The sequence below is a fragment of the Rhinolophus ferrumequinum genome, chromosome 5 (genome assembly GCF_004115265.2).
Source record: "Rhinolophus ferrumequinum isolate MPI-CBG mRhiFer1 chromosome 5, mRhiFer1_v1.p, whole genome shotgun sequence".
Classification (NCBI taxonomy): Eukaryota; Metazoa; Chordata; class Mammalia; order Chiroptera; family Rhinolophidae; genus Rhinolophus; species Rhinolophus ferrumequinum.
The window spans coordinates 40,432,163-40,456,198 of record NC_046288.1 but is presented as its reverse complement, the minus strand read 5'-3'; the positions used below and the strand labels follow the sequence as shown (position 1 = coordinate 40,456,198).

At 36.0% G+C, this 24,036-nt stretch overlaps 1 protein-coding gene and 1 pseudogene across 12 annotated transcripts in view; one reads left to right on the top strand and one right to left on the bottom strand.

Annotated features, from left to right (window-relative positions):
* The window catches only part of MAPK10 (mitogen-activated protein kinase 10), a 287,095-nt gene that overhangs the window by 175,040 nt on the left and 88,019 nt on the right, over positions 1-24,036 (top strand). The gene's annotated exons all lie outside the window — the stretch shown is intronic.
* LOC117022570 (tropomyosin alpha-4 chain-like) lies at positions 429-1,156 on the bottom strand (annotated as a pseudogene).

Here is a 24,036-nt window from a genome sequence, read left to right as displayed (position 1 = left end):
CCTGGCTTCCTGTTGTGTGTCCAACCATGGCCCAGAGGTTCTATTCTTCAACCTTTTAAATTGACCAGTGACTACATAGATATTGGAGTCTGTTTTGCAAGTGTGGGGTTGTCTAACCTCCCAGGAACCAAATGCCCCCAGTCTTAAGAGACTATGTTCAATAGGAAACAGCTGCCTACCTTAGGAATAAATGCAATTTAAAAATAAAAATAGAGAGCTGAAATAGCTGGTGCCAACAGGGACAAAAGGAAGGAATTAGATTTAACTGGTGTTCAAAGCTGCTGTGATACAAAATATTTGGTCACATATTGGTAATTCACTTGACATTTCCAGCAAAGCACAGATGCAGTAACACAAGAAACTTCTTATGAGAGGAGAAAAACATGGAAGTCTGGAGCTTCTGTAGGAACAAGGCGCTTCTGTTTTGCTTATAGACAGTGAAGTTCATTTAGTTTCTGGCCTATTGTCTGCTGTAAGTCCACGTTCTCTTCTTTGGCCTGGGCAAGATTTTCTTCCAGGTCATCCACTGTCTTTTCCAGTTTTGCAACCATTCCGTCCGCAAATTCAGCATGGGTCTCAGCCTCTTTGAGTTTGTCAGATAGAAGTTTAATTTCTTCTTCATATTTATCCTCCTTTTCAGAATACTTTTCAGATGCAGCCTGCAGCAACTTCGAGTTGTTAGTGACATTCTTGAATTCTTCCAGGTCCCCTCCGCACGCTCCTCTGCCCTCTCTCCAGCTCCCCCTCCAAGATGACCAACTTACTAGCTGCCTCCTTCTATCTGTGTATTTGCGGTGGGCCTCCTCTGCTGTGCGCTTGGCCTTGGAGCTGCAGTTCCTGGATCTCCATCTTCTCATCTTTCGTGGTCCGGTTTTCTATCACCTTCATTCCTCTCTCGCTCTCATCAGCAGCCTTTTCTGCCTCCTGGTTCTTGAGCCCTGCCCAACTCCTCAACCAGTTGGATGCGATTGAGAGCTGCCACATCCCCTTTGGATTTCTCACCTCCTCCAGAGGACCTGACTCCGTCAGGTCCAGCAAGAGCTGCAGCAGCCCCGCCAGCCCCAGAGCCTTTGGCTGTGCCCCTACCAGCCCCACTCCCGCCCCCCACCCCGTCCCTCTCCGCCCTCTCCCGCCCCTCCTGCAAGTTAGTTTTCATTAGTGTTAGTTGGCATGGGTCACGGCTAGTTTCTAAGGGATTAGCTACATGGAGAAGTTTATTTGTATTGTTTATTGTGCAGAAAGACAGCAAAATAATCCAACCGAAAGCTCCTGAAGACGAGATTGGAATCCAGAGATTGGAGCCAGAAGGGCAGGTACTAATTCTAAATCCTAATGAGAGGGAGATTCTCAATGAGAGATGGAAGCAAATGCTAAGAATCAGTATAGAACTGGATCAAAGTAGGAGAAATCTGGGAACAACAGAATGAATCTTGGACTAGTGTCATGACTATTATTGGCTGGTGGGGAGTGATGGTGATATTAGACTGGGTTGAAGCCAACTATTTCCTGGTTCCCTCCTACTTCAGTGACCAAGCATTCATTATCTGTCTCTTTTATTGGTCATCACTCTCTACCCTTCAAATATGTATTTTATAAATGTTCTTCCTCCTTTGGCTTTTCATCTTCTTTCACAATTCCATGCCTGAGGACTCCCATATCTATATCATACTGGCTAACTACACCTTATTCTTTTACTGATTTATAAATATATTTCAATGATCTACTTCAAATATACATTTTTTGTTGAGGTATAATTGACATATTATATTAGTTTCAGATTCGATTCAGATTCTTAGTGATTTGATATTTGTGTATATTGTGAAATGATCACCACAATAAGTCTGGTTAACATCCATCACCAAACATAGTTACAAGACCTTGTTTTTTCTTGTGATAGGAACTTTTAAAATCTGTTAGATCAATCTGTTAGAAACTTTAAAATATGCAATACAATATTATGAACTACAGTCACCATGCTGCACATCACATCCCCACGACTTACATATTTTATAACTGGAAGCTTGTTCCTTACTTCTAAGCTCTTGGTCCATATACTCATTTATGTACATTGTATCCTTCAGATTACTCCACAGATATCTCAAATTCAATATGTCCAATATAGTATTATGATCTATGCAAACTTGCTCTTCACTGCGTAATTCTTACTTATGCAGTTACTATTCCCTCAGTTACCTAACCTAGAAATTAGGTAACTTCTTCCTCTTTCGGGATCGAGTCCAATTGTTTCTGTTTCTGGAAATGTCTGTTCTTTCCATTCCCACTGACCTTTTCCAGGTCCTCAGACCTCATGTGGAGTATCATCAAGGGTAGTTAGCCAATGTCCCTCTTCCACTTAATTCTTCCTCCCCTAATCCATCCTTCACATCGCTTACAGAATCAAGTTGCTTACGGAATTGCTTACAAAATATTTTAGAATGTTTTACTAGTCGTTGTTTCCAAATGTGCTGGCCACTTTTATGCTGCTGGTACTTATATGAAGTTGTTTCTCTCCATCTGAAATGCTCTGGACATGTCTGCCATTCTACTGGGAAGTCAATACTCACTTCAAGATTCCGCTGTAGGGTCACCACAATGTGAAGCCTTAACTTACCTTTCCTACTGCTTAGCAAAAATGATTGCTCTCTCATCTGTATGGACATAGCATGTTATACTTATGTATCTTTTGGCACTGTTCATATTTTTATTGCTATTTAAGCCTGTGTCTGCTGCTAGATAATGATCTCCTTGGGGCAAGGATCCTGAATTATTCATTCTTATAGTCTCAAGATTTCAAAAGTCTTGATGGAAACCTTAACTGTTGAATTGTTTAATATTAAATCAATACTATAATGTATATATCTATATATATATATATATGTCGCTCTATATATGAGTATGTATATGTATATATGCATATATATATGTGTATATATAATCACATATATATAATTAAACAAATAGTATGGCCCCCTAATTTCGGGAGTAATACAGCAAATAATAATAATAAAATAATATTTAAGATAGAGATGAATATGCAACTATTTTAATGCAATAATTAGAATAATTTAACTTTAATAATTATGCCTTTAGCTAATCTAAAGAATGAATAAGTAATACCATAATTGATTTTCATTTATTAAATGTTATACTGATTTAAATTTGATCTGATAATATTAAATAGCACAGACAAGTGAAAAATTCTAAAAGTATCATTAAAAAATACAATCCAAGGACTTGATACAAATTTACTAAAAATTTTTCTTCCATATTTTCGTGTCTAAATGTAAGAGAGATAACATAGCCACTATAAATTAATATTTATGGCATCCACACAGACTGTATTAGGGTCATGAAGTTGGAAAATCATATGTGAATGCCATTGATACAGCTAAATATCAGGGATATGTTTATCAATGCTGTACATGTGAGAGCATTACTGGATTCAGAGGAGAATGACTAAGCTTAATAAAATAAAGAAAATGCAAATGATGGTGGTTGTCTAGATTCACTGTTTATAAACCTAAAATAAAGAAAAAAATACAGAAGTCTCACCGCTGAATTAGCTCATTAATTCATTTTCATTCAGTGAATATTTATTAGGCACTATGCTATTTCACAGAGGTATAAAATTGAATTGACAGAGTCAAACATCCTGCCATCTGTCTAGTTGATATGTGGACATATAAACCCCTAAATGCCATTGTTTTTCTTGGGCTAACTTCTTCACATCCTTCATAAACAAATACATTCGTTAGGATAACTAACTTCAATTCATATACATTAGTTAGGATAATTTCGGTGACCAAACAAGCAAACAAACAAACAAACCATTCAAGGTTCAAACACAATCGAAGTTTATTTCTTGTTTATCAGGTTGGGGAGGAGTAAATAAGTGGACAAGGGAAAGTGTCAGCTCTATTTAGTGATCTGAGGAGCCCGACTGATGAAGGCTCTGCCATATTCATCTTGTGGCATGTAAGGTCTCCAAATAGCAGAAGGGGATAAAAGCATGGAGGCAGTTTTACTGGGCAGGCTTGGGCAGGTGTGTTTGTTTCCCTTCTGTTCATATCTCACTGGCTAGAACTCAATTCAGTTACGGTACATGGCCACCCCTAATTGTACAAGAAGCTGGAAATGTTATCTAGCTGTGTGCCCAATAAGAGGAGGAGACGTTGAATTTGCAGTCTTCAACCTATTTCATTGTCACCACCCTGAATCCAGTATCACTGCCCCTCTGACATGCTTTTACATCACCCTGTATTTTCTTTGTCAAATCATCATCGCTCTCTTTTTACCTTGTCTCATTTCCTACTAGACTGGAAGCTCCCTATAGGCAGAGACTGTCAGGCTTGCTTCCAATTGTATTTCTAAAGCTTAGCCCAGCTCCCGACATAGTATAGGCACTTAATAAATATTTATTGCTATTAAACTGTCTGTTTTCTCTTCTTCATCTCCTGTTCACTCCCCAACTCACCGGAATCCACTTCTGTGCACACCACTCTGTGGAAACTGCTCTCGCCAAGTTACCAAAGATGACAAGGTCTCTGTGATCTCTGCCTTATTCGATTTGACACTTGCCACTTTGTTTTGATAGTCCTCTTTCAGATTTACCTCTGAGTTTTTCAACTTTAACTTCTCAATTCGTTTATTTTTCTTAATCAAATGCTTTTTTTAAAAATATTTTTTATTAGTTTCAGGTGCGCAAAACAATGTAATAGTTAGACATTTATCATTTCTATCCCTCACACAGTAATAACTCCCTTTCCCCAATCTACTACCCCTCTGACATCGCATACAGCCATTACATTTCCACTGTCTCTATTCCTAATGCTGTACTCCACTTCTTGTGTGTGAGTGTGTGTGTGTATATATATATATATATATAATGGTAGTTGTTAATTTCTCAATTCTTATGTGGACTCCTTTTCTATAAAGTTGTCTTGCAAAGGAGAGCTCTTGGGTGGTTAGTGATTGCAACCTCATAGATAAAGGGAAGAATATATTTTTAAGAGACTGGAGAGTTTGTCTTTTCCTCTCCACCAGAGAGGAAATGCTGGATGCTGGAGATGGGGTGTATGGAGAGAGAGAGCGAGAGAGAGAGAGAGAGAGCGAGAGAGAGAGAGAGAGAGAGAGAGAGAGAGAGAGAGAGAGAGAGAGAGAGAGAGAGAGAGAGAGAGAGAGAGGAGAAAAAGAGAGAGAGAGAAGAGACAGGAGGATAAAGACAGTTATAAAAACAGAGATAGAAATAGCAAAAGAAACAGATGACTGATACACAAAAAGAAGAGAGGAGGTGGAGAGACAAAGGGACACAAAGCAGGCAGCTGAGAGACTGAAGATACCAGAAAAAGGAAAGCATATTTGTTAAAGAATAATTTCTGAGGAAGCAGGAAGACGCTAATGGGATTAGCAGTGAAAAGAGGCAATAATTCTTCATGAAAGGGCAAAATTGAGAAAAATACTTTTTATTCTTTTGTTTGCAGTGAACCATGTTTAATATATTGTGTAACATTTCTTCACTAACATCCCAAGTAGAGGTAGAGATTTGAATGGCCAAAGAAGTCTTTGACTGTGCAGCTATATATGAAAAGGAATTGAAATGAGACATGGGGCAAATGTTAGAGAAGAGCATTAGTCACAGAGCAATTCTTGTACAATTGCTACTTCTCTGTTTCTTGGCGCTTTGAGGAGGATGAAACTCATTGGTTGAAGTGCCTTGTAAATGACACCTTTTCTTTTGGTAAATATGGTAACAAGTGGGGAATAAAAACATAGACTCAGCTACTATATCCATAGCATACAATTTTTCTAATGGTGTTCATAGATCTTTGCTCTTTTATAGCTCATTATAGCTCATTATAAGTTTTTAATATCTATATTCATTTGTTTTGTCCTGAAAGCAAACATAAACTTTCTAGAACAGAGGCAGAGTATTGTTACTTATGGCAATAACTGTATCAGTTACCCATGTCTCCTTCTCTCCTCTCAAGGCTGTGCTATAAAAGCCATATGTCATCCTGTACATGCAAAGGAGTTTTTACACTCCCTAGAAGAAATTAGGATGAATGTCAGAGTTTATATAGGAACTTCTACACAGCTGCCACCGCCTCCTCCTGAGAGATTGAGAGAGAGGAAGATGAAGAGGGAGTGAGAGGGATAGATATCTAATATTCCCAGTATAAACAAGTCTCTCGGAAGAGAAAGGAAAGGTCCCTATTTTATAATCTATTGGAATGTAAATGTAATATTTTAATTAAATTTTAAGTGCACATGGTGTGGGTGTATATACATACTTGTTTTTCTGTGTGCATAAATCAAAATAACCCCACTAACACACCAAAAAAAAAGGCACCAATAATTTGGTTACTTCTTCAAAAACATATTGCTAACTTCTGTTGTATGCATTCAAAAAATATTTAATAGTTTAGTTTGGAAAACAGTAATAGCACAAGAAATACAGTAGAGATTCAGTGGCTATTTTCACCCTATTCTCTGACAAGCTTAGCACCTGATAACAGTTTTCCTTGGTTATCAGAAAGGATGTCAGAGTAACTTAAACTTTTGCCAATTAAGAATTTTAAAAATATGAAATATAATATATCTTTGGAGAATAGGAAGAATGTGCATTAATATGATTGAAAAAAGAACGCTATTCTTTACTTTTGTCTTCATGTCTGTGTCCTGATAGTGCAATGATTTGCCTTTAAGTCAGAAGCCACATCTATTTCATTCTATTCCATTGAATTTACTTATGTATTTAGCACTTAATATGTTCCAGGCACTGTGCTAAATGCTGGAACTACTGTCATGAGCAAAAATGGATATGATTCTCTGTCTTCTAAATGTTTGCTTAGTAGATAGGATCCAATTTTAAATACCTCTATTAGATAGGATGTACCCTAAGATGGTCTAACAAACAGACTTAAAGTACAGTGGCTTAAACACTTTTCTCTCCCATAAAAGTCTGAGCTGCTGTATAGATCCACGAGATAGGGCGATTCTGTTTCACAGGTTCCCCCAGAGACTCAGGAATCTTAACAGGGTTCTGCTTGTCCACATGGCCAAAGCCACTAAGGTAACATTGCAGTTTGTAGGAAGAGATACAAAGCATGTGGAAAGCAAGCAACCGATCTACTTGTATAAGGATATGACCCAGAAACTGAATATTTCACTTCTGCTTCCCATCTATCATCCTGAACTTAATCACAGGGTTACATCTGGCTGCAAGGGAAGCGAGAAGATATCTTTTCTGTGGAATGCCATGTGCCTATCTAAACTAGGAAGGTTCCTATAACTATGAGGAAGAGGATAGTTTTTGGGAGACCATTAGTTTCTGAAATAATAAGTTTTCACTTTCTGGATCTGATAACTAATCTTCAGTCCCTCTTCTTGTTCATCTGACTTTGACTTGGGGGTCCTGCTTCAAATCAATGTGGGTTTTCGTTCTTGATCCATCTAAATTGTGTCCTAGCCAGCTGCATTATATGGATTAGGGACACTTGATTCTCAAGACATGCCACAATGTAACATAAGTTCTATGAGAAATAAATGGATTAGTGTCCTTCCATTCTGATGCAATCACCCTGTCTTGTCTCCTTCACCCTGTTTTCCCAAGATCTTTCCCAATGTCTGGAACATACGAGGTACTGAAAAAAAACACTTCGTTGAATGAATAATGAATGAATGAATGCCATATGTTGTATGAATGCCTCTGATTTATGTTCCTTTTTTTTTCCCCTTATTATATTTTCGTTCAACTCTGAGTCACATTATCGGGGTCAGAAAGAGAACCAGGCACAGGGCTTTTAACAAGGCTCTGAATATTTTCAGGACCAGAGTTATTGTTTGCATTTCGCTCACTTTCTGTTTTATAATAACTATCCACGATATTTGAGGACATTTGTATACTTAAAAATATGTGAAAGTATAGAAAAGAACACAAATATCATCTAACTACTTATTTTACCGATGGATGTCTGGGTCCCAGATAGGGAAATGTTTGCCAGTTGTCATATAAGTTATTCATATCACCACAGCCTTTGACATCCAATCACTGTTCTTTTTAATATCACGTCAATCCTTTGATTCTGAACTGTTATGTGCGCGGTAACTGGTAGATCTGAGTCTTATACTCCCATCGGCTTCCTCTAAAAGAAGTGCACATTCTTCTCCCTTAGTACTTGGTTCCTTGGCCTGCAGCCTCAGCATTGTACTCTCTCCTGGACACTTGTTTGAAATGCAAATTATTGAGTCACACCCCAGACTCAGAAACTCAGAAACTCTGAGGCCCAAGCCCAGCCCTGTGGGTTTTAACGAGCTCTCCAGGTGATTCAGATCTCACTCAGATTTCAGCGCCGCTGTACTGTATCAACAGGACAGCACACAGCATGTATTAAGACATTATCATATGCGATGCAGATACTGGTAACCAAAGCTACCAATTAGTACCTGTGATGCGCCATTCTCTGTGCTAGATACTATATGTACCTACTCTCATTTAACCGTCACAGTAATCTGGCCAATAGTTATTATTATCTGTATTTTATAAAGGAGGAAACTAAGGCTTGGAGAGGTTAGATTGCCCCCCACTCACACACCCACGAAGATTACATCATTAGATATTAGCAGGGATGACATTTTTAGCTCATATTGTCTTAACTCCAATGACCATGTGTTTTCTGAAGCACTGCTTTAAAAAACTATGTTGTATTATAATTTACTCATTGAGATGTATGGAAAATAAAAGTATCTGATATTTGAAACACAAAGATTTCAGGACCATGAACTGCATTCAAATTTTCTCTAGTTATAATGTGTTTATTAAGATGGCTGTTTAAATTCTAACAGCCTTCTTTTGGTATTGCTGGTATATGCAAAACTGTATTTTGCCAGGAAAAAAAAAAATTGTCAGCTTTCTTTAAGTAATTTGCCTCCTCTGTTTTTGCAGTCCGTACAACTTGATACATAAGTTGTATGGTAGAGACAAATGTGTAATCTTCAAAGTTGATATTCCTCCCAGAAAGCCCTGCTTTGGAATTACCTCATGGTCATTAAGGAAGGGGCTTCATTCTGAGTGTATCTGAGAGTCTACATGGCCCAAAATATTCCAGTCTCTCCAAATGAGAGCAGAATTGACTCTGGGATAAATTAAATACTATGTATCCCATAGTACATCATTCCCAGGTCACTGGGGGATCAGTTGACCCATCTCTCCTCAAAGTTACTGATGCATAAGGATACCTGGGTATCTAGAGTGTAGATGGTGAAACCTCAGTACACTTTCTTACTTGACCTTTTATTTTTCTTTATCTGTGAAGAGAGTCCTGAATAAACATTGCCACTTTATAATTTGCCTAAAGTGGGTAGCTCTGGTTATTGCTAGGAAGAAAATCTGGAAACTGTTGTCATATCTTCAAATTTTTCCAGAGAAGCAGGATATATGTATATCTGCTATACGAGTACATATATGTGTGTATCTGTGTATATATATTCCTGTGTGTGTGAAATCCTATATTGAAATTTTTGTAACTAATCCAATTATTTTAACATCGTAGGCAAAAATCTACATTTGGGGGCTGGTTATAGTCATTACATGTTTACTTTACATTTTCTATAAACTTTTGGTGACGGACTTTTAATATTTGCTCCCTTCGAGTTCACATATTTATTTAGCAGCATAATTTGAGTTAATTTTATCACTCATCTGAAGTTCCCTTCTTTTTGAGTGACAGTTTGGAGATTAGAAAGCAAACAACAAAGAAATCTGGATTTAAATCTGCCTGGGTTGGCACAATGCCATCACTACACATTAGCGAGTAACCTGAAGTAGATTACTTATCATATCTGATCCTTGTTTTCAGTGTCAATAAAGGAGCATAAAAAGTGCCCAGCACAATCTTTGAGTATACAGTAAATAGTTAATTCCTGTACTTTACCCTCTTTAACTATAGCAAACAATTATGAAAAACAAAATGGGTTTTCTCAAAAAATCTAATGGAACTAGAAGGATTTCTTTTTTTCTTCCCCAGAAAATAAAATTTCTACAAATAGTTTTGAGTAAACAGTGCTAGTCAATGAAATAACTGTAAAAATAATAACAAGTCATTTATATGTTGGTTGATTTTCTTTTTTTTTCTTTTTTTTTAGTTGTAATCGCTTACATTTTTGTTAACTGAAATAGAAGGAGAAAAACAAGTTTCCAGTTGTACTATTTTGACCTATCCTTGTTCTCAAAAAGGGCAAGATTGAATACTAACTCTCTGGAAGCAGCTGAATTGCCAGCTCTGGGGACTTTATACAGCTATTTGGGTCCATCTGTTGATGCTTCAAGATAGTGATGTAATTTGGAGTCCTAAAACAAAGGAGCAGAGCAGATAATCTAACTGGATTATCTGGATCATCAAAAGGATGAAATTTATATTACTTTTTTTGGTGGTTTGCTTGTAATCCCTTCATAATTGAGTTTATTTCCCCCCCATGGAACAATTAAAATCCAGCTGGATAACTCCTTTGTACTTGTTCCATGTCAGAAATTGCAATTGATTTAGAATGAAGTGAAAACTCATTGATAACTGGATAACTAAATTCACTACTAGAACTTTTTTACTTGAGACTGTCTTGTTCCATTCAGGCTGCTATATCAGAATACCATAAACTTCATGGCATATAAACAACAGAAATTTGTTTCTCATAGTTCTTGAGGCTGGAAGTCTGAGATTAGGTCGCCTGCATGGTCAGGCTCTATGGCTGGTAAGAGCCTGCTTCCGAGATCATAGATGGCTATCTTTTCACTCTGTCATCACTTGGTGAAAGGAAGCAAGCTCCCTCGGGACTCTTAGAAGTTCCAACCTTGTGATCTCATCTAATTCTAATTACCTCCCCTAGACCCCACTTCCTAATACCATCTCATTACGAGGTAGGGTTTCAACGGATGAATTTTGCAGTCAAGGACAAAAACATGCAGTCTATACCAAGGTCTGTGGGGGACTCACCCTTTAGTAACCCCCAAGTCATACCCTCGTATAACCCCTTCCTCTTGGGCACAGGTAGAACCTGTGACTTACTTGTAGTCTATAAAATATGGCAGGGGTGATAGGATTGTCACTTCCTTGATTAGGTTATGTTAGAAGACTGTCTATCTTATGAGACTGAGTGAGAGATTCTCTTGCTGGCTTGGAAGAAATAAGACACCATGTTACAAGTGGGTCACGAGTCTGTGACTTGGAGGTGGCCTCTAGGAGCTGATAGGAGCCTCTGGCTGGCAACTAGAAAGGAAATAGGGACCTTCATCTGATGACAGAGACTGAATTCTTCCAACAACCATGTGGACTCAGAAGAGAACCTTGAGCTCCAGAAAGTTCCTTCAGCCTGACAACTTGACTGCAACCTGTGAAACCCTGAGCAAAGGGTACAGCTATGCTTTGCATAGACTCCTGATCCACAAAATTTCTGACATAATAAGTGTTCATTATTTTAAACCATTAAGTTTGGAGTAACATGTTATGCAGCTTGGGAAACTAATACAAGGTCATCATATTTGCCTTGCTCAGGCTTCCTCAGTTATTTCTTATAAGTGGATGAGATTCTTGGAAGGACGATGTCTTGGAAATGTGTCAGACACACCTATTCCCATAACTGGAAGATTTTAGACAAATTTATGTTTGATGGTTACTGAGCCATAAATTTGTTAGGATTAGAAGTATGATCACGGACTCTACCTTTCAACATAATAGATTTCAGCCTCAACTCTGCCACTTATTAGTAGTGTGAGCTGAAGCCTCCAGAGCTTCTCTTTTCTAATTTGCAAAATGGTGATAATAATATCTACATCATAGGATTATGTAACATTATGTGTGGATTAAATTTTATAAGTAAAATGCAAAATGCAGTGTGTGACACATATTAGATGCTCAATGAATTTTGGTTCTCTTGCTTCCTCCCCGGGCCCAAACCAACACACACACACACACACACACACACACTCACACTCACACTCACACACTCACACACTCACACACCTGTGTGCACACCCACACCCACAGACATATAAAAGAACTGGTAATAACTCTTTGATCTAATAAAAGATTAGTCTCTGTTCTGGTCTGGTCTTGATATTTCTTTTTGTCTTTCTAAATGTGAATTATGTTTAGCTGGTTTTCATTCTATTTGTATTATATCAAAAGATTAAGTAAATTCTAAAAAGCTTTGTTTTCTCTCATCAGCTCTATAAAATACCAGCAGGGCCTATGCCCTTGTTACCCAGGAATAGCTTCCCTTTCTGTTTGTGAGATGCCATAGTCAGTGTTAATTTCTCTTTCTTGCATGCTTGACTGGTGTTCTTTGCTATCATAAGGAGAGAATGGTGCTTTAAAATTCCTTTGTCCAGAAAGAGTAACTTTGAATGGTGTTTAACCTGAACACAAAATTCCCCCTACCCCTGACAAAGATACAGACTTCATGACACAATTTCCTCAGGTTACAGCAGTCCAGGGATTGATTATCTTGTGTCATTACATTTGATATGTGTGCTACAGTATTTTATTCAGTGGTCAAGTATCTTATGTTCACCATGGGACTATAATTTGTATAACTTTTTGTAAGATAGTAGCATCATATTTTGTAAACAATATCTTTTTTAACAGATAGTTTCATAATTTCTTCAAGTAAATTCTGGGGATTAACCATGCTGAGCTTGAATTGTATATTTTAGTGTGGCTGAACTCTTTAAAACATGGGACAAGATCTTATAGAACCTGGGTCACAAATAAACTGTGTGTGACTTTGGATAAGTTAATTGTCTTTGTTAGCCTCACTTTCCTCATGTCTTAATAAAATGAGGCTATTGGATCAGCGATTAAAATCTTCATAGCTAAAAATGCACAGCCTTGATATGTAGATCATTTACTATTGATAGCAATGCACAATATGCTTTTAATTCCCTTTTGAAAATTGCTACTGACAAGTACAGTGCTTTTAGCACTTTGCAAAGTATTATATTTATTGTGCATCTGGTAGGAAGCAGAGTCTGGGAGCCTGGAAAGTTATTACCAAGTCTCAAGTTTCCAGCAGCCAACAGGGTGTGTGTGTGTGTGTGTGTGTGTGTGTGTGTGTGTGTGTGTGTGTGTGGTTAATTATGCCAATGGGCTAGAGAGAGAATGGGGAAATGGGGTGGAGACCCATGTCATTTTGCAAGATTCAATGATTCATTGCTATTAACTGAAGTTTGAGTTAGACAATTTAAATCTAAAATTTATTTAGAGGCATGAATAATTACACTTGTTAATATACATGGGAAGAGGACGGTTATCGAATCTAGAGCTAGGGATACTTGATTTGGAGAGAAGTTGACTTTTCAGGGGGATGGAGGGAATTGTCACATATTTGAAGACACCTCTCTCTGTTAATAAATGAGTAGACTTACTCAGTTTGGCTCCAGAGAACATACATAGGTTAGTAGAAGTTAGATTTCAGTTCAATTTAAGAAAGAACTTGATCAAAGTCAGAGCCATTCATCAATGGGTTGTCTTCCTGTGAGGATGTAAAAACTCTTTTTAAGCAAAAGCTACCTGGGTGACTATCTAAGGATCTTGTGTTTTACAGAGAATGTCTTTATTTGGTGGAATGTTGGATTAAATGAATTCTTAACTTTTCTTCTCATTCTCAACTTACATAGTTTTTTGTTGCCTTAGGAACATTATTTTTAAGTTACGTTTTTAGGTAGAGAATCTACTACTATAATCGTGGTCTTCTGTTTAGAGCCGGAATGGATTATCTCTTCAGTTTATTCCCACGCTGTCAGTAAGTACTGACTCTCTGATGGAGCCACAGTGAAGACGTCTGGCTCCGTATCCAAAGTCTCAAACTAAAATCCTGGCTGCGTATCCTGGATTCATATGTGTTAACACCCACAAAAAGAGCTTCTTAAAATTCAAACTTCTCTAAACGCAAAACTGTAGACACACGTCTTAGTCCATTTGGGCTGCTAGAATAAAATGCCATCCACTGGGTGGCTTATAAAAAACAGAAATTTATTTCTCCCAGTTCTGGAGGCTGGGAAGTTCAAGATCAAGGCGCCAGTAGACTTCATGTCTGGTGAGGATCTGCTTTCTGGTTCATAGATGGTGCCTTCAGGCTATAACCTCACATAGCAGAAAGGAGGGATCTCTCCGGGGTCTCTTTTAAAATGGTGCTAATGCAGTGTGTGAGGGGATCTGCCTTCATGGCCTGATCCCCTTCCAAAGGCCCCCTCCTCCAAATATCATCACATGGGGCATTCGGATTTCAACCTACAAATTTGGGGAGACACAAACATTCAGGCCACCTTTCTCTAAGATAGGTGAAATAGTTTGTCCTAGCTATTGGTCGTATTCTGTAGACTGTTTTAGCTATGTGAAATTTTATATTATGGACAGAGCACATTTAGAATTTGCTGGACTTCAAGTTTATAAAATTTGGGGGGAACCTTCTTTAAGAAAAATTATAAATATAAAATTAAGAATGAAACCAAATTATTTATTTAGAATAAAAATTACAGGAGGGAGGTTAAGGATAAATAGAGCACAGAGGAATTTTAGGGAAGTGATGGATACACATCATTACACATTTGTCCAAACCCGTAGGATGTACAACACCAAAAAGGAACTGTAATATAAACTGTGGGCTTGGGGAGATAATGATGTGTCAGTGTAGAGTCATCTATTGTAACAGATTGATGAATTGTAACACCCCCTCTATTAAGGGGTGTTGATAATGGGGAAGACTATGGGGGGCAGGGTGTGTATATACACACGAATATGTATACGAAGGTCGGACAGCTAAGGTCGCGAACTTTTCACTGTGTAAATGCACGTGTGTGTGTGTGTGTGTGTGTGTGTGTGTGTAAAAGCTCTGTACCTTCCCCTCAATTTTGCTGTGAACCTAAAACTGCTCTGAAAGTATAAAGTCGATTACAAAAGAATAAAATCAATTTTTTGGAAAAAAATTACAACAAATTGCAAATTGAAAAAAAAGCTGATAAATACCACAGAATCATAAAATCCAGAAAATAATATTTTTATTAATTAACTGATGTAGCTTAGTGTATTTTTGGCTGTATACTCTTTGAACATGTCTTCATATGACAATGATTTTGTAATATGATCCTCTATAGAGAAAACAGAAAGAAAATTCAGTCTGTCTCCTATCATGGTTGGTCAAAATGTATCTTTTATTATTGATTAGAAAATATTTTTCAGCTTCATAATTCATTATTGATAATGTCATATACATGTTTAGAATTGTCAGATTTGGGAAAAAAACTCTTTCTAGTTTCTTTTATACACGGACTGTATTAGTTAAAAATGTTGTTCACAGACTACCTTCTGTCTCCATATATTTCAAACCTTGTTTCTCTACCACTACTTACATACCTATATACTTCTAGTGTTAGGCAGTGTTCACATTGTGATATTACTTCTGGCCCTGCCACTTCCTTTCACAAGATTGGACACCAGGTGAGTGGACCTAGTGTTAGCAATATTTTTAGAAATCATACCTATACCAGGAAAAGTTGCAATAACTTAAAAACATAAATGACTGTGAAACTTAATAACCCACTGAACCAAAATAAATATATTTCGAACTTAATTAGCCCTTAGTCACATCCCCAAAATGCGTGTAGCCACTTCAATTCTACCTAATATAGAAAATAGGTAGATGAAAGGAAAACTGGAGTATAAAGAGTCAGTGGTTTAACCCTAGAAAATTTAAGTGCAAACAGCGTAAGACTTGCTCTTTTAAATCTTATGTTATTTGTAAGTTAAAGGAATTGGAGTTGAGATTAAGATCAGAAATTGTAGAGGCAATTTTTTTGCTGAACTACATGACAAAATTAATCCGTTTGACTTAGTCTTGACAATGAATGTTCGATGATTATCATAGTCAATCTGTAGTTTCAAAGGTCATATTAGCTGTGAATCTTCAATAAAATAAATATATTTGTTTAGATACATTTCCCATTACAAAAAAAATTGTATTCTGTTTGGGTTTTCTTTTCAATAGTCAATAAAGGGCAACATAAATCATTACAAGAATAATTACTATAATCAGTATTTAACTTAAGATGCAGCAGCAATAAAATTACAGAAGAATGATATCTAAGTTTTCTCCGAATATGAAGGATTATTTGAGTTGCTTATTAACTCATTAATTGAGACTTTATGGACTAGAATAGTATCTTCTAACTAGAGGAGGAACAAACATGAGGTTACATTGAAGTTAAGTTCTAGGTTGGTATTTTATTGAGTTTATATTTGATAAGCCCTTTCTGATCTGCTACGCTTCAGTTTATTTCATTACCCTTACTACAAATTGTTGGCGGTGTTTTTGCCTAGTTAGTTTTTCAGTCTTAATTTATAATTTAAATGTGGTATTTTGATAGTCAGTGTCAGCATTTATGTAAAGTGGTATTTGTATTGTCTTGTAAATAACATGATTTAAAAATATTTAGTGGCAACTAGAATACTTTTTTAACATTAACATTTTACATTAGTTACTGACCTATAAACAATATTTATGCTGAAACAATTGACTAATTGCATTTTTGGCACAACATCCTGCCAGTACTTTGATCATAAACTTGTGGGACCTCTTTTTTTTCACCCTCATTTTATACCATGAAACTGCAATAAAGCTACAGTCTATGATATAAGCCAGAGAAGAATTATAGTTTTGTTTTAAAAATACAGTGACTAGTACAGATGCTGAGATAAATCTGCATTAAGTAGGTATTTCTCTAACTGTGTTTTTCAAAACTAATATATTAGTCTTGACCTGAATCTTGGGTTCTATTAAATCATCAAATGCAGTGGCACATTCTACAATGGTAATTCTTTATGTTTCTTATTTCCTGTATTTCTCCTTGACTCTTAAACTTTCTGTATGCCTGTTAGCTAGATAATAAAAATGAAACAAGCAAAAATAACCACCGGATCTTGTTTGTGTGTTTTCAGTTATCAAAATGAAGCTAAATTAACTATCTGAATTAAAATTTTGTTTCTAGAAGGAATGATGCATTTGATTTGATATTAGTACCTTATTTTCAACAATTCTTCAACCCCACCAGGGCCTATAATCCACAATCTGCCATCATTTCTCTGTTCCTGACCACCCTCATGTACTCATTTTCCTCCTTATACAGCTCAGGTGTTCTGCCTCATATTATAATCTGTGCTCTATATAAACTTTCAACTATCTTCTGCTTTATTCCTTCCTGGCAAAATTCAAACACTGGTTAAATCTAACTCCTCAGCACTAAAATAGATGAACGTGGCTGGAGAAGAAACATGTACTTGTTTTGACTGTTGGCACCTACATTTAAGACCAACAAGGTTAAGTGGGTCTTTATTACTGCCCAGAATCTCTAGTCCATTTATTTTTCCACCATTCCATATGATAATTTTATCCCTCCACTCTTCTCTCAAAACTCTTAACTTCTCTCCCATTCTCTCTCTCAGCTGTTGATATTGTTTCCCATTTCACTGCAAAACTAAAAGCCAACAGAAATGAACATCCACACCCCCCCACCCCCACTACCATATTTACTGGCATCAGAAGCCATTTAATCTACTTTCCCTGCTGATGCACAGTGTTTTACCTAAATAAACTAATCCCTACACTTGCAACTAGACCCCACTCCATTTTATCACCTCCAGCAATTATCCTCTGCCATCCTCCATATTTCCTTAAGATTAGACCTTTCCATTACCATCGAGCGTTTTCTTCTCTCATTTTTTGACCTTATTTTTTGTTTGTATTTTATTCCTGTATTACTCAATATATTATAGTTCTTTGAGTACAAGAAACTTAACTTAATTTGTATATTTTTGTATCTATCACAATGAATATTAGCAAGTTTCTGCTTAATTTTGTAACATATGACATCAATTAACATTTAAATTTAACCTTCTATGACGTTTTTTATTTTTCCAAATAAAAATATCCAATAAGTAAAAACTGATACATGGTAGAAGATCAGTAAATTTTCGTTGAATAAATAAAGACATAACCATATAACAGTCTTAAATGAACTTGGTTTTCAAAAATGAGAATTAGTTCAAATTAAAAAGAAATGCCACAATATAATTCCATTCCCCTATAGTGCTTAGCCAAAAGAAAAAGAAAGGTATTATTTTTATAATCCTGGAGGACACAGAATATCTGTTTAAATGGTTTCACTTATACATTAATATGGTGTCCTAGAATAAGATGATTAATAAAAATACGTATGCACATATGTGTGCACATGTACACACACACATGCATACATGCATACAAAATGCTTTCATTTTTACCAATGACACAGAAAGAACCTTTGTGAGGAGAGAATTTTTATTGTTAAATGAGTTTCATACATCCTGACATTTCTCTAAACTCAGGTTGCATCACAAAGAGAACATCAATCTCTTTTCCATTTTGGTACTTAAGAGCGTTGGGTGCCTTGTGTTCCTGAACTGAGCACACATAAAGCCACAAAAGCAGGATGCAGTGGGAGGGCTGTTAAAATCAACTGGTCAGAAAATCCATTTGGGGTCGGTAAGCAGATTGTTAATGACACCAACCAACAGGAAGAGGGTGGAAAGTGCAAGGGGTGATCATGCGTTTAAGAGTAAAATCCATACTCATATTTGATTGGTGTGGTGCTTTTTTGGTAGTTGTGCAAAGAAATCCCACTGTGTAGTCTCAAAGTGCCAATTTTCTATCACAGTTTAAGATTCTTAGGGATATGGGTTATATGAGAATACTATATAGAATACTATATAAACATTGTCTGAACTATCTTAATGTTTGTTTAAAACTAATAAAGAACAACTAACACTGCATAATTTGCTAGACTTTTATCTGGTTTTACCACATAGTTCTCAAATAAATTGGTCTTATCAAAAACAATTTTGTGATTTTTCTATGCTTTTGGTTTTTAATATTTTCTGGAAGCTCATTTTGTTTCTTTTGTAAATACAAGGAGTGAATTTGAGCCCCAGATCACTCATGTACTAATTTTTTGTAAGTTATTTAACCATTCTGTGCCTCAGTTTCCTTAGCTCTAGTTCAACAAATTTCTATAAAGATACAGCAAGTTAATGTTAATAGCTGTCCAGAAAATAAATGCAAATTATAGTTATTATTATGAAGTGATTTTTATCAACTCTCTTAATTATCTAATTATTATTTAACTATTTGTTGACTGAATGTATAAATGAATGAAAGAATGAATGAACTGTAAAATTAGAATCAGAAAGGCTGCAATCTTAGTGGAATGGCTTGCAAATATGTGTAGTTTTTGCTTTAATAATAGCGATAATGAAGAAAATGTAGAAAATTCTAATAAGTTCCAGAAAAACTAAAGGAAAATTAAGAGATCTCAAAGTGTCACAGTCATATGATGTCAACTACATCTTAATTTTTCAAATGTGTGTTGTTCTCTCTCTCTCCATATATATATATATATGTGTGTGTGTATATATATATATATATATACACACACACACAAAAGTGTTTTATCTTTTATTTAAAACTTATGTAAAAGTTGCAAGAATAGTAAAAATAACTACAACAAGATTCCAATAATACTCATTTCTTATGGTTTTAGTCAGCATCAAGTGAGTTAGTATATATGAAGTATTAAGAGCTATAGAAGTAAATGAGCGAGAGAAAATGTGCTTAGAATTAATAAATACTGGTTGTTATTATTAAGCTTTGTTTTGTCACCTGAACAATGGGGATAATAAGAATGCCTATCTTATAAGATTATTACATGTATAAAACTTAGAAACCCAGGCTCTTTCCAGCCTAAGTTAACAGCAGCCTATGCTACATAAATAATAAACTTCTTACTGGAAGAAACCCAATCTTGGTTTCTAGGATTACTTAATAACACTACAATACAATCAAAATGGCCTATGCGTAGTTCTTTTTTGGCCTGGAGTCAACAATTATATCAACTCTTCCCATTTTGGGCTTACCTAGGCTTCACATCAATTGCTATCAATGTGAGGATGAATCTAGTTGATCTTTGCTGAAGCAAATCTGGTAAATCATTTGATTTTAGGAAGATATTTACTGGGGATGAAGATACGGTCACAGTATTGTTGAATAAAAAAGCTAATAAAAGTTTGGGTTAAAAAAGAAAAACCCAGCCTATCTGTTAATCTCCTGTTTTCAAACTAGAGTTTTTGTGTTTCAGGATGGGGGCCAGGCAGGAAGGGGTGCAGGTGCAGCATGCCAGCAGTAGGTACTCAACGCCCCATGATAAACATGGCAGGTCTTTCTGGAGCTCAGATTTCATGTGAAGACTGAAATGTTGATGGGGAAATGAGATTTTATGTTAAAACAAACATGGACACACATGGAATTAAAATACAGATTTTACATGAATTTTACAGGTGCAGCATATGACTTGAAATATTTAAAACTATTTGACTCATGTCTGTAGACATCTGAGACCTATAAATTCACTTGGCTCTACCATTAGGAGTATGTCAATCATCAATTATTTACTTCTTTAACAAGTACTTATGTAGGGTCAACTATATGCCAGACACTGAACTATACTCAGTGTGAAGGTGAACAAAAATCTCTCATTGCAGCATTATTTACAATAGCCAATATGTGGAAACAACTTATGTGTTCATTGATGGATGACTAGATAAAGAAAATATAGTATATACAATGGAATATTATTCAGCCATAAAAAAGAAGGAAATCCTGCCATTTATAGCAATAGGGATGGATCTTGAGGGCATTCTGATAAGTGAAGTAAGTTAGACAGAGAAAAACAAATACCATGTGATCTCCCACATGGAATTTAAAATAATTGAACTCATATGAGTAGATACAGAAAACATATTGGTGGTTGCCAGAGATGTGAGTGGGAGGAGCAAGGGGGATGGATAAAGGTGGTCAAAAGGCACAAACTTCCACTTACAAATCAGCAAGTTTGGAGGATAAAATTGTGACTATAGTTAACAATATTTTACATTTGAAACTTCCTAAGGAAGTAGATCTTAAAAGTTCTCATTACAAGAAAAAAAATTCTAACTCTGTGAGCTGATAAATATTAACTAAACTTGTGGTAATTATTTTGTAATATAAACATGTATCAAATACTTATGTTGTACACTCTGAACTAATACAATATTATCAACAAAATGAAAAGACAGCGTACTGAATGGGAGAAGATATTTGCCAATGATACATCCAATAAAAGGTTAATATCCAAAATTTATAAAGAACTCATACAACTCAACAGCAACAAAACAAATAATCCAATTAAAAACTTGGCAGAGGACTTGAATAGACATTTCTCCAAAGAGAACATACAGATGGCCAATAGATACATGAAAAGATGCTTAGTGTCACTAAGAGAAATGCAAATCAAAACCACAATGAGATATCACCTCACACCTGTCAGAATGGCCATCATCAATAAATTAACAAACAGGTGTTGGCTAGGATGCATGGAAAAAGGAACTCTCTACATTGTTGGTAGGTTTGCAAATTGGTGCAGCCACTATAGAAAACGTTTGGAAGTTCCTCAAAATATTAAATTAAAAATGAAACTATCTTATGATCCACTTCTGCGTATTTACCTGAAGAAATCCAAAACACTAATTTGAAAAGATACATGCACCCCTATGTTTATTGCAGCATTATTTACAATAGTCAAGATATGGAAGCAAGGCAAGTGTCCATCAATAGACAATTGGATAAAGAAGAGGTGGTACATGTATATAATGAAATATGACTGTGCCATAAAAAAGAATGAAATATCATCATTTGTGATATGAATAGACCTAAAGGGTACTATATTAAGTGAAATAAGTTAGATGGAGAAAGACAATACCGTATGATCTCACTTATATGTGGAACCTAAAGAACAAAATAAATGAACAAACAAAGCAGAAACAGACTCATATTTACCGAGAAAAAACTGATGGTTGCCAGAGGGGAGGGGGAACTGCATGAAAAAGGTGACAGTATGAAGAAGTACAAATTGATAGTTACTAAATAGTCACAGGGATGTAAAGTACAGCGTAGGGAATATAGTCAGCAATGTTGCAACAACTATACATAGTGCCAAGTGGGTACTAGACTAATTGGGGGGAATCACTGCATAAATTATATAAATGTCTAACCACTATGCTATATGCCTGAAACAATATATAATAATATTGAATGTCAACTGTAACTGAAAAAAGAAAAAAAATTAAAAATCCCATGGTAATGAAAAATTGAAACACCCCTTTCTAGTACTAAACTCCACTTTCTGGATCCTGGTCTCTCACCCCACCTCTCCTGCCTGCCACAATCATTCCTGCTGGAGAAGAATTATATATACAGGACACTGAACATCCTACAGGTGGGGACAGAAAAGGACAAAGCTCTGTTTCTCAGTCCTAGACCTGGGTCTATAATAGTTTGGCAACAGTTTGTATGGCCACATAGATTTCCCTCCCTGAATTAATTCTTTCTACTTGTCATTTTCTATGCTACATGATATTTCACTGGGTTAATGTACCATTAGCCTAGACCTGAACACATTATCTTCATATTTTCATTATTATGATATTGTAATAAACTCTCTGTGTCTTTTAAAAATAAATAAATGAATACAATGTTATATGTCAGTTAATCTCAGTAAAACTGGGGGGCGGGAGAAGGTGATCAAGACTCACGGAGCTCCTGCCCTCATGGGGCTTACGATTAAGTAGTAGGATAGTTTTTGTTGTTTTCTAAGTTAAGCTAACTTAATTTCATAACAACTTTATGGGTTCTATTAGCTATTTTATTAACACTGTGTTACTCAAGATATTTTCTTGATAAGTAATAAAAATAAGCAGGATTCTCAGACACAAAATAATGAGGCAAGCCTTGAGAATATTATGCTAAGTGAAATAAGTCAGCTGGGAAAGACAAATACCGTATGATCTCACTTATGTGTGGAATCTAAAGAACAGAATAAATGAGCAAACACAACAGAAATAGACTCAGAAATATAGGAAAAAAACTGTTCATTGCTAGATGGGATGGGGGTAAGATGGGGATTAGATGGGGATTAGAAAGTGCAAATTAGTAGACACAATATAGTCATGGGGATATGAAATACAATATGGGGAATATAATCAACAATGTTTTAAAGATCATGTAAGGTGACAAATGGGCACTGGACTTTTCAAGGGGATCACTTCATAGACTTTGTAGATGCCTGATCAATACACTATACACCTGAAGCTGAAGTAGAATAATATTGTATGTCAACTATAAGAAAATATATATATATGTGGTCAGGAGGTGGAGTATAGCATAAGGAAGATAGTCAGTGGTATTGTAACAGTTATATAAGATGTCAGAGGGGTAGTAGCTTGGGGGAGGGGGTTATCACTCTGTGAGGGGTGTAAATAACTATTACGTTGCTCTGTACACCTGAAACTAATAAAAAAAGAAAAGGAAAAATAATGTGGCAAGGATAGTCTAATTTAGATATAACGAGACTAAAGATGGTGAGGTATAGATTGGAAAGAAGCAAGAATTAAGGCGAGGAGATGACTTTAGGGGCAATCTCTGTAGTACATGTGACACGTGGTAAGGGAAATGGAGTTAGAGTTAAGTGGATTGAAAATATACTTCAAAGGTAAATACAGTACATCTTCATGGTTGGATAAGGGGAGGAGATGAGAAGAGAAATATCAAGATGACTTCTACACTTGAACAAATGGGTGTTTAAGGGAAAGATTGGAAGAGGGCAATGTAAGGTTAAGAGAGAAGTCAAAGACTTTTGTTCAGCTTTGGGCGTATTAATTTTCAGGTATATCTGAGACATCCAGTTACAGGTGTTCAGTAGACAGTTGTATATGTGAGTCAGGAACTTTGAGAAAGACATTTTAACTACAGATAACATCTTGGCATCTGTGTAACACAACATTATTTTAAAATATGCTGCTTGGTTTGTTTAAACTTTTGTCCTTGGGCTTATGTCATGCCTTCTTCCTAACATTTAAAGCCCTG